This window comes from Protopterus annectens, chromosome 5.part1 (genome assembly GCF_019279795.1).
Source record: "Protopterus annectens isolate FY-2018-M chromosome 5.part1, PAN1.0, whole genome shotgun sequence".
Taxonomy (NCBI): domain Eukaryota; kingdom Metazoa; phylum Chordata; order Ceratodontiformes; family Protopteridae; genus Protopterus; species Protopterus annectens.
Genome location: NC_056736.1, coordinates 645,584,049 through 645,594,578, shown reverse-complemented (window position 1 = coordinate 645,594,578; position 10,530 = coordinate 645,584,049). Strand labels below are relative to the sequence as shown.

The following is a 10,530-nucleotide window of genomic DNA, read 5'->3' as shown; positions in this document are numbered from 1 at the left end:
CAAACAAATTAATTTAAATTGTGTATTATTTGAAAAAAGTGCAGATAAAAATTTACTTAACTTCACTTATGAGTTCAGTTGATTGCATGTAGGTCTTAGCTGGCCAAAGCTCACAGTTTAAACAGTTTCTTACTTCAAAATAACAATAAACACAGGAATAAACCCCGTCCTTTTAGTGGTAGAGACTTTTTGTGAGGATTAATTTCTGTGAAATATTTAAATAATCGTTAAATGGGTCTGAATTAACAAAGAAACAAAATAATATAAAGGAAAGCAAGCCTAAATTTCGAGGAGAAAAACTCATAGTTTTGCCAAACTTAGGGTTGCCACCTTTTCAAATGGGCAAAGTGGGACATTTTTGGTACAAACATCATATTTTACAGGCCGACACATAACCACAGTCAGTACAAAAGTTAGAAATTAATTTTTTTGCCTAAATAAAAGCTTATTCTTGTAGCATTTTGGTTGCTTATTCTGTTTCTTATAACATTTAGGTATTTTAGATACAGAATAACTGTTTTATGCAACTATTACATAAAATATAGGAAATAATTTTGTCCTAAAATCTCAGGACATTTGCCATTTTTACATTTTTTTTTTTGTCAGGACACAACTGCCCAAAGAGGGACTTTCCCTCGCAAAGTGGGACAGGTGGTAACCCTAGCCAAACTAATAACAGTAAAACGCCGCGCGCGTGAGACCCATTAAAGCCTGAAAAACAGGCGTCTCCACTTCCCGCGAGCGCCAGGCTCAGCCCTCCTCTCGACCCCGCCTCCTTAATTTGTTTCCTACTTCTATTTAAATATAGGGGCGGTGTTAAAATCTATGCTCTTAGCGGCATGAGCAATGGGAAAATGAAATGAATGCGGTTCTTATGATGACATTGTGAAATGTAGTTAATCTGTCTGGTTTGATAGGAGTTCCATCACGCATCATTCCTCGTCGGGAGGCGTTTGTGCTTTCCAAGTTCTGACTTAGAAGCATCAGCTGCACGGTGCACCTGGCTACAAACAAGTAATTGCTATTATTAGGCCTGCCTTACACTGCTTTGTCAGAAGGACTGAAGCAAGTTCAAGGAAATAGAAATAATGAACTACTAGTGGTGTATACAGTAGGCACCCCAAACAGACCGCCGAGGCGAGAAAGTCTGTATACGTGACAAAAGAACCTGCTTGTGTTTTTACTTTCTTCTAATAAGTCCAGGTGAGTAATCGGCTTTTGACTTCCTTGCAAACCATGCGGGTGCAGATGCATACTAAGGTTCTGTTGTGCTTAATGATCAGTTGTCAGTGTTCCTAAGGCACTTGCTCAAGTGTACCATCGGAACGTACAGTGACTGGTGAAGGCAGGCTTCATTCCTTCCTTTAAGTTTGTCCAGATTTTTGTCTCCTATTGTTGGTCAGTTTGTCATACAGTTTTGTGGTTTTCTGGAAAATTATTGAAGACTGAAGTCGCTACATAATGGGACACATTTAAGTTGCAAGCTTCATACCCTTTAGAAAATGCATGCTAATACAAAACCTGACATTTTAGCAACTTTCTATGTTTGGGTCTTTGTACCCAAATTATTTTCGGCGTTGTCCAGATTGTGCTTTTCCTGATCGAAGGGGAGAGGGTTATACGTAATTTATAATTAAAGCTCTGTTTTGGTTCGTTTTCTGCATTTTTAGAATGACATCGTTTGACTTGTGTATGATTTTTGCCAATAGCGTTTATTTCCAAACCAATAATACTTAAGTATTAGGACTTCTGAAATTAGTCATTTACTTGTACCTTTGACAATTCACAGTGCAGGTAAAGTGAATGAACTACAAAAATCGCTATAACTGAATAAAAAAGGAACCAGTCCATGCTATTTAGAGAGAAAAGCAGATGTTTTAAACTGTATTGTGTTGGTGGTTGTAACTTGGTTTGTTTACTTTGAAGCTTAAAACAGAGACTTTCTCCCTAGTAATTTCTACCTTTTAGCTGTGTAGAAAAATTGTAATTGTACCGTGAAAGTTTCCTGCAAATGAGATGGGCGAATTTCATTATTGATAATGCTAATAGAAACGCTTTCATGTTCATATCATGTAATTTATTATCATAATGTATGTGCGTTTAATAATTAGCTGCAATTTATCTTCCTTAGCACTTTATCCTTGTAAGCTAAGCCAAGGGCTATTAATGTCAGGATTACAGATCATGTCCTCACTTTGAGAATCAAAAGTATATTGCAAAATGTTGTCCAGTTTTGTGAGTGTAGTGTCCTTGCCAACTTTTGACATGAGCTAAAACAGCTTTACTTTACTTTGCATTTTTGCTGTCAAGTAGAGATGGAGAGAAAAGTGTGTGTGTGTGTGTGTGTGTGTGTGTGTGTGTGTGTGTGTGTTTATTTCCATATTTAGGTTTCTAGTACGATATAGGTGCTTTCTCATGTTTTTGTATGACAGAACTGTTTTCAGTTTTCCAAAACCCAAAACTTGGAACAGCTCTGAAATATATTCTCATGAGAGTAAACCAACACAAACGCTAGTTAAAACAAAAAGTGTTGTTATTACCTTACTCATAATATCTAATGTTTTTTCATAGCCGGCTTGCACTGGGAATGAGATTGTTGCCCTGCTTGTAATGTAGGGAAGAGGGATTTGAGCAGTGGATGGACTACCTAAGGATCCAGTGAGGAGAACTAGGATTTAGCAGCAGATGGTGGATTCTTTGGGGAGTGGGTGAGATTGACATAAGACCCTCTTTTGAGGAGGCCACATGAATACATAATGGCACTTTAAGTGGAACAGTTGCCTGTTTTTTACTTTGTATTAAACATGATGCAAATGTGTTTGCACACACAGGTTTATGCCATACAGTGTTTGGCAATATTTGCTGCTATTTTTCTTTGTTCTCTACACTGTTTGCTTGACTGTTTCTTTAATTTCAGTAACCTTTGTATCTAGCATCCTATCAGCTGATCCCACCTCTGCTCTAGTTGCACCCTTACACAAACCCATTCTCACAAGACTTGCATATCTACATCTACGCTTTGAACAAATCTCCCCCCCCCCCAAATTAGTAAATCTAACTTGACCACTTTTGGACATGTACACTATTCACTATATTTAACCACAAACTCATCTTCTATTTTACAGTCACCTTTTTGAATCCATTTACTCGTCTGTCTATACCATCTCTGCTTTCTTCAGGAAGCACGTACTTCCTGAACTCTAAGGAACAAGCACCCACTGACGTCCTTAGGGGTTACCACTTTTTCAGATGTCCATATTGGAAATTTTTTGTATAAACATGAGATTTTGCAGGACAAAGCATACCCATGACCAGTGCGTAGGACAGAACTTCACCCTTTTATTTATTTATTTTACATTTGTTGACCGGGAAAGTCCGACTGGAGCGAGGTCCATTTACAGCGGAGTCCCGGGGGAAAAAAGCTCCACTATTATACTATATGTACAGTGGGAATTTTACAATACAAGATATTATTTACATGCAAGAAAAACTTGATTAAAGTGGTTTGTTCCAACTAACAAAAGGACTTCATTGTAACAATACAATCAGAGACATCACATTCGCCAGTATAAATAGACAATATTTTTGCTATACAAGTTTGTGTGACCAGAGGAAGGCCCTGTATGGCAGTTTTGAGGAGAAGTTAGTGCTGTAATATAGAGACCGTAAGCAGAATATAGAGGAAGGTAGGAAGTATTTGAGGAGAGCAGCAAAGCATTTATGTGATGCAAGGACAGAGTCAGGAATGCAAGAGGTGTGATTTGAGTGATTTTTTGAAGAGTGAGACAGAAGGTGCTGAGGAAATATTCTGGGGGGAGGTTATTCCACATTTTTGCTATGGTATGAGCAAAAAGAGCTTTATCTGCAGTGTTGTTGGCTTGAGTTATACGCAAAAGGGTTTTGTTGGATGAGCAGAGTGGACGGTTTGCTGAGTATTGGTTAAGTAGTTGGTTCGGGGCAGGAGTCTTGTGGGGATTCATTAGGATGTTATAGGTGAGGACTAGTTGGTGGTAACTAATTAAATGGGGACGTTCTAACCACTGTAGCTCTTTTACAGCAAGGCAATGATGGCTACGAAAAGCAGAGTTATTGGCGAATTTAGCAATTTTATTGTAACATGACTCTAGTTCATTCATGTCTGTTTTCCTAATGTGGGTTAGGATTGGAGAAGCATACATTAGGGTAGACAGAAGGTGGGTTTGGGCTAGGGTGACCTGTGCTTTGTCTGTTAGGACGTGTTTGTGTTTATACAGTGTTCCTAATTTTTTATGTATTTTCTTAATGGTTTGAGAGATATGGACATTGAAGTGAAGATCTTTATCTATTTCAATGCCAAGGAGTTTTGTATGGAGGGAGGGGGAAATTGTGGTGCCATTTTTGGAAGTGATTGTGAAAGAAAGGGGTGTGGGTTTGTATTTGCTTGGGGTGAATAGTAGTAGTTTTGTCTTGTTGGGGTTAAGAATCAGTTGGATATCAGTAATCCATTTTTCAACGGAGTTGAAGGATTCCTGGGTAAGGTTTTGAAGAGTGGTAAGGGATGGGGCTGAGCAGATTAGGGTGGAGTCATCAGCGTACTGTATGAGTGATGCATGCAGTGTGGAGGTGTGTAGTCTGTTGGTTGTTTATCAAAATAAAAGCTTCTTATTTTAGAATTTGAGTTTCTTATTTTATTTCTTATAATATTTAGGTGTTTCAGATACAAAGTAACTGTTTTATGCAGCTATTAAAGAATACTTGGGAAATATTTTTGTCCTAAAATCTCAGGACATTTGCCATTTTTTTTAGCTTTTTTCTCAGGACACAACTGCCCAAAGAGGGGCTGTCCCTCGCAAAGAGGGAGAGGTGGTTACCCTAGCCATCCTCCGTCCTCTTCCTCTTTTTATACTCTCTGTTTATCTTAACTTGTAGCACATCCCTATAATATGACACATTACTAATAATGTGTACCTCCCTGCACCTTCTCGTCAGTAAGCTCGCATCTTACCACACTTTACTATTTATAGGTCGTCTCCTATCCCCTAATCACAATAGTCTTAACTACTCCACTGCATGTATATCCCTCTATGTAGCACCAAACCTCAACAATACATGTCATATTCATCTCCAGACTTAAAGTATCTAAAGTGCTCACTCACCCTCCCCAAATCAGACTGAAAGTTAGATTAAAAACAAAGATGTTCTCTGCTGCATATGTGGTGAAGCTCACCCTAATCCTAGTACATCTAAATTTATCTTGAATACAAACTGTTCATCCAGTACAGCCTAATCCACAACTCTGCAAACACCAGCTAACGCCACTGGTTGCTCAGCCACACTGCGCCTCAAACTTCTGTTGACCGTGCTAGTCAATGTCAGCATCTTTTGCAATAAATGAGCAGACTTCCATACTTCGAAAGCCAGCACTCCCTTGATATATTATCAATCATTGACACGTGGTTAAACCCAAACATTAAAGGTAAAAATCTTCTCCCACCAGGTCATAATATAATCTGAACTGATAATGGTATTTAAAAAAAAAAAAAGGGTTGAGGTGCTGCTATTTGTTCTAGCTACCTAGAGGTTACATACTACCCACATACTAATCCACAATTTAGCATGTCTGAGCTCATCACATTCCTCAAACTTAATTACTAAAGTCTATGCCTAATTGATGTTTTGCATATTGATCACTACTGCAGTAGCTGTAGCTCTATGGGTTATATAAAAAAAAAAACGTATACCAATTCTCCTCCAAAAGCCACAGCAAAATACATCATATAGCTAGATAGACACGAAGCATAACAACAGGGTGAAAATTCTCAAGATAATTTATTCTGGTACCTCGGCCTTTCACCTTCAAGGAATATTTTTATTCTGTAAATGCACCCATTTTATACATGTCCATCAGCAATTTAGTTTAATTAGCACATCAATAAACCCACAAACATAATACATTTTTAAAGTAATATGAACATTTTGTTTCACATGTTTTATAAAACACATCACATATTTTTTTATAAAGTTAAATTACTATCAATATTCGTGCCCCTTGATTGAAGTGTTTTAAAATGTATAATCATAATACATTCAAGTTTATTCACTTCAGTTTTAAAATTCCCCATTGGCCATAAACAGATGGGCCAGCACACTAAAAAAAATAAATCCTTAGTGCACCCCCCCCCCCCCACGTATAGACAAAAAATGTTCTGCAGCTGGATTAAAACTATTCCCTTTCCTGATATTCCCTTTCCTGATATCCCCCAAGTGTTCCAAAATTGTAACTTTTACCTTTCTCTTTGTTTGCCCTATATACCATTTCATCTTCGTACATACACAGCCTGGAATATATATATAACACCCTGTGAATTGCAGTAAAATACCTCTCTAGCAATAAATTGTCTCCCATTAATCTTCCATCCATCTAAATTTTTAACTTTATTACATACCATATAATTCCCACAAGGACGCGTACCATTTTTGTCAGTTTTAGTTTTGGTTTTTACCTCCCAGCCATTACTATCTAAAATCTCCTTTAAATTCCCATATTTACTAAAGATGTGGTCAGGAAAAAGATGTCCAATATTAACATCCTCCTTAACCATATAACATCCTCCTTAACCATATACCAATATTTTCTAACAATTTCCTCAACAATATGGGAAAAAGGGGAAAAGTTTGTCACAAAAAAGTTTTTCTTTTTCAACTATTCTTTGATCATCCCCATTCCTTTTCTTCACCAATTGTATCTTTTCTTCACCAATTGTATCTTATGCTTTTGTTTAACATTCGTTCATATCCCTAAAATGGCATCGTTAGCGTCCTGTAGTAAGGGTTCTGGTTTATATCCTGCCAAGATATTAACGGCCAGCCAGCTTCCAAAGCTTCAGGGCACCTTCTGCACCCAGACCATTAGTCAGCTCGAGCTGAGCTGAGGTTTGCATGCCAAGCCCTTCAAAGCCTTCTGCCATTGAAGAGAGTGTTCCTCAGCGGGCTTTCAAAGATCAATGGTCAGCTTGTGCAGTCCTTTACTAGGCTGATAATTCCTTTTGGGAAAGACCTTCCACATCAAACATTTGTTTTATTGTACTTTCCTGTTTAGGGAAGTTATTTTTAAGTTGAGCTTGTGTTTTCACAGACTGTTACGAGATTTAACTGTACTTTTAAATGGGAATGCATTTTTTTCCTGTCAGATTAAAAACTGTTAAGCATTTTTTTCTGATAAAAAGTGTTTATTTTACTTTGTGTGGCTATTGTTTTTGTGCAAAACAAAAGTGATTTTTAAAGACTTTAAAATGTTACTGCTTTATGTTGCTTCTTTTTCCCTGGGAAAAAAGGGCACTGTTTTTGGCTTGACCGTGGAACAGTCTACTGATCTCAGTCTGTTTTCTTCTAGCCACAAAAAGAAAAAGTTAAGCAAACAGCCTTTGCCGTCTGCATCCATTCAGGGCTAGTGCTTCTCTGGTTTTACAATGTTTGTTTGTGTGAATTACTATCTTACGGTCTGGTCTGTCTTACTCTTCCAGCAATGTTCATTTGCTGATCATTTCAGCATGTCTGCCCATGGGTCATTCTCTTTCAAAGGAGTCTCATGTCAAAATGGGATTTTGCATAAGAGGCTCCCAAGAAAAACGGTAGCCCCTCCTTAGGATCTTAGTTTTGTGTTAGAGTAACCCTTGCTACATGTCAACCAGCTAATCTGCCTGATTTGAGGTTCTTGACATGGAAAACATTTTATACTGATTGCTATGACCTCTGCAAGAAGGGCATCTGATTTGCAAGCTGTTATGGCGAGGCAACATTATCATATTTTCCACAGAGGCAGGGTTTCTTAAGTGGAGCATATCCAATAACTCTGGGTTTGACATAGCTTTGTATGTTAGGCAGAGATTGCCTCTGAGTAGGCGATATGCGATGAGTAAAGCTGGAGGTTTTTTAGACTGTCTGAGTAGGGCATCTGTTTGAGGCCAGTAATCCTCTTTGTGAGGTATTTCTGCAACCTTTCCAGTTGTTGTAGATGTCTTGTGAGGTACATACCAAAAGGGGCGTTGTACTCTATAATCGGTCTAATGAGTGATGAGTAGAGGCGAACAATGACCTCTTTTCTGTATGAGAAACCTTTTGTGATGAGGTGTGCCACGTAGAAGGATTTCCTCACCACTGTGACAATGTGATTATCAAAGGACAGACTACTGTCCACCTGTGTCCCAAGGTCTCTTATCACACTTTCGGTGTTAAGTAGACTACCGCCTATGTAGTAGTTCATGGTACAGAGTTTTTGCCAAATGCACTTTTTGGCATTGAGCTTGAGGCCATGGCTTTGACACCAGGCATCTGTCTCAGTGAGGCCCTTTTGTAGGATGTCCACATCATTAGGAGTTTGTTTTTGTTGAGAACCTCTGCATATGTGGGTGTGTGTTATGTAGGGTAGGTGGTGTTTGCGTTGACAACAGTGTCAGATATACTGGCTTGTGAGGAAGAGAGCATAGTCTCTACATTCTTACTGTAATTGCATCTCTTACAGATTTGTGTTCCTAGATGATAGTAGTAGAGGGTTGCCCGTGTACATGAGGCAGTTGCTACACTGTCAGGATGCCCATATCAACCAGACTGGTTTACAAGTCCAATAACTCAGCAGGAGATGGTCTATACTCAACGTATGTCACTAAAATATGTCAGTCAGTCCTATTCTCAGTGAGGTTAACTAATGACCTCATCACCTTCAAAACTGATCCTAAGAGGTACCCAGTAGGTTTTTGGCTTACCTCTTTCTCAACCCTTTTGTAACCTCTCACAACTTAAATATCACGTCTGCCTTTTGTAACCTGTGTACAACTTAAGCAAACTGGTTTAAATGGTTTCAGCTTATGTTGCTACTACTACCTATAAATATTCCTACTCCATCTCCAGTTATCACACAAGGCTACATTTACTCAGTTTAACATTTTCCCCTCACCATTCACTATCGCCATTTTAACATTCTTGTTTAACCTAAAAAAATCCCTTACCCTTTCAGTCATCTTTTACTTCTTTCCACCCTTAATTTTTTCTCTCTCTGACACTCACATTCTCCTTTGTTAATCTGTAGCACTAGGATGAAATATGTAATCACCATTGTTTCCTCTCTGCTGTATTCTACACTCACAAGGCTGCCTAATGCAATGTAATGCACTAAAACATTTCTTTTTTAACCTCTTCTACTGAACAATTCTTGACTTTTTCTTTCCATCAATATAGTTCGTGTGTAATTTATTTTGTTATTATATGCATATATTCTTTGCCTTGATTCTAGACATTTTTTATATCCGTATAACCATTGCAACTGTGTATTTTAATGTCATTCATTATGGACGGTTATATTTGTACTCTGGAGCTTTTCTCCCCTGGCCTCCACTGATGCTTTTTTTTTTCTGGCCAGTCTGACTTTCCCAGTAAAGAAATGCTAGTAATTCTAATCAACCATGATATAACAGAAGGCTGTGTTCCCTAGATATGGAAAATATCCCACATCATTCCCCTGCTCAAAGGCAACCCCTCCACCGACCTCACCAACTACCTCCCCATTGCTATCCTCTCCCCTCTCTCCAAGATACTTGAAAAACGTATCAACACCCAGGTCTCCCAACTACCTCCTAGCTAATAATCTCCTCTCCAAAACCTAACATGGTTTCAGGCCATATCATAGCACTACTTCCGCTCTGCTCTCCTTCACCAACACTGTGCTTCATCACAAAAACAATGGCCTCTTCTCTACTGCCATATTTCTAGATCTCTCAAAGGCCTTTGACGTGGTATCTCATGAGCTACTACTCTACTCTTCCCCAACCTCTCCTTCTCAGTCAGCCTGCACCTGGTTCCACAGCTATCTACACGGACACCAGCAATTAGTAATCTGGGACAATAACATATCGCCTCGCCTCCCAGTTACTCTTGGAGTTCCCCAAGGGTCTATCCTTGGCCCTTTGCTGTTCTCACTTTTCACTAACAACCTACATACTGCTACCAGACAAACATCTCTTATACAGTATGCAGATGACTCTACTCTCATCTGCTCTGCCCCCACTCTCCCAGAACTACAACAAATCACACAGGAATCATTCTCTTCTGTAGAAAGCTGGCTATCCAATGCTCAGCTCCTACTCAACCCAAGTAAGGCAAAACCTCTCCTGTTCCAACCTTCCAAAGCCACCCAAAACATCCTCCCCACTTCAACATTCTTGCCAAAGACAATACCGTCATCTCTCCATCAGAACACACAAAATTACTTGGTGTGGAAGTAGACAACAAACTTAGATTTGACACCCACATATCTCTCTCAATTAAAGTTCACAATTATATCAAAGCCATCAATTCCTAACCAAGGTGGCTAGAGACTCCATAGCCAATTCCCAGCTAATCTCCACCCTACTCTATGCATCTCCCATACTTAAACACAGACCTACACAAGCTGGGTGCTTGTTACAACAAAATTGTTAATTTGCCACTGGAACCTCCTACCACAGCCATCACTGTATCTCCCATAAAGAACTAAACTGGGTAGAACTCCCACAATTC

At 38.9% G+C, this 10,530-nt stretch overlaps 1 protein-coding gene across 1 annotated transcript in view; it reads left to right on the top strand.

Moving 5' to 3' along the window:
• Nucleotides 1-788: 788 nt before the first annotated feature.
• SLC46A3 (solute carrier family 46 member 3) overlaps nucleotides 789-10,530 on the top strand; it is a 409,772-nt gene continuing 400,030 nt past the window's right edge. The window contains exon 1 of the mRNA XM_044073266.1: nucleotides 789-1,203. The gene's annotated coding sequence lies outside the window, so the exon portion shown is untranslated. The remainder of the gene's footprint in view (nucleotides 1,204-10,530) is intronic.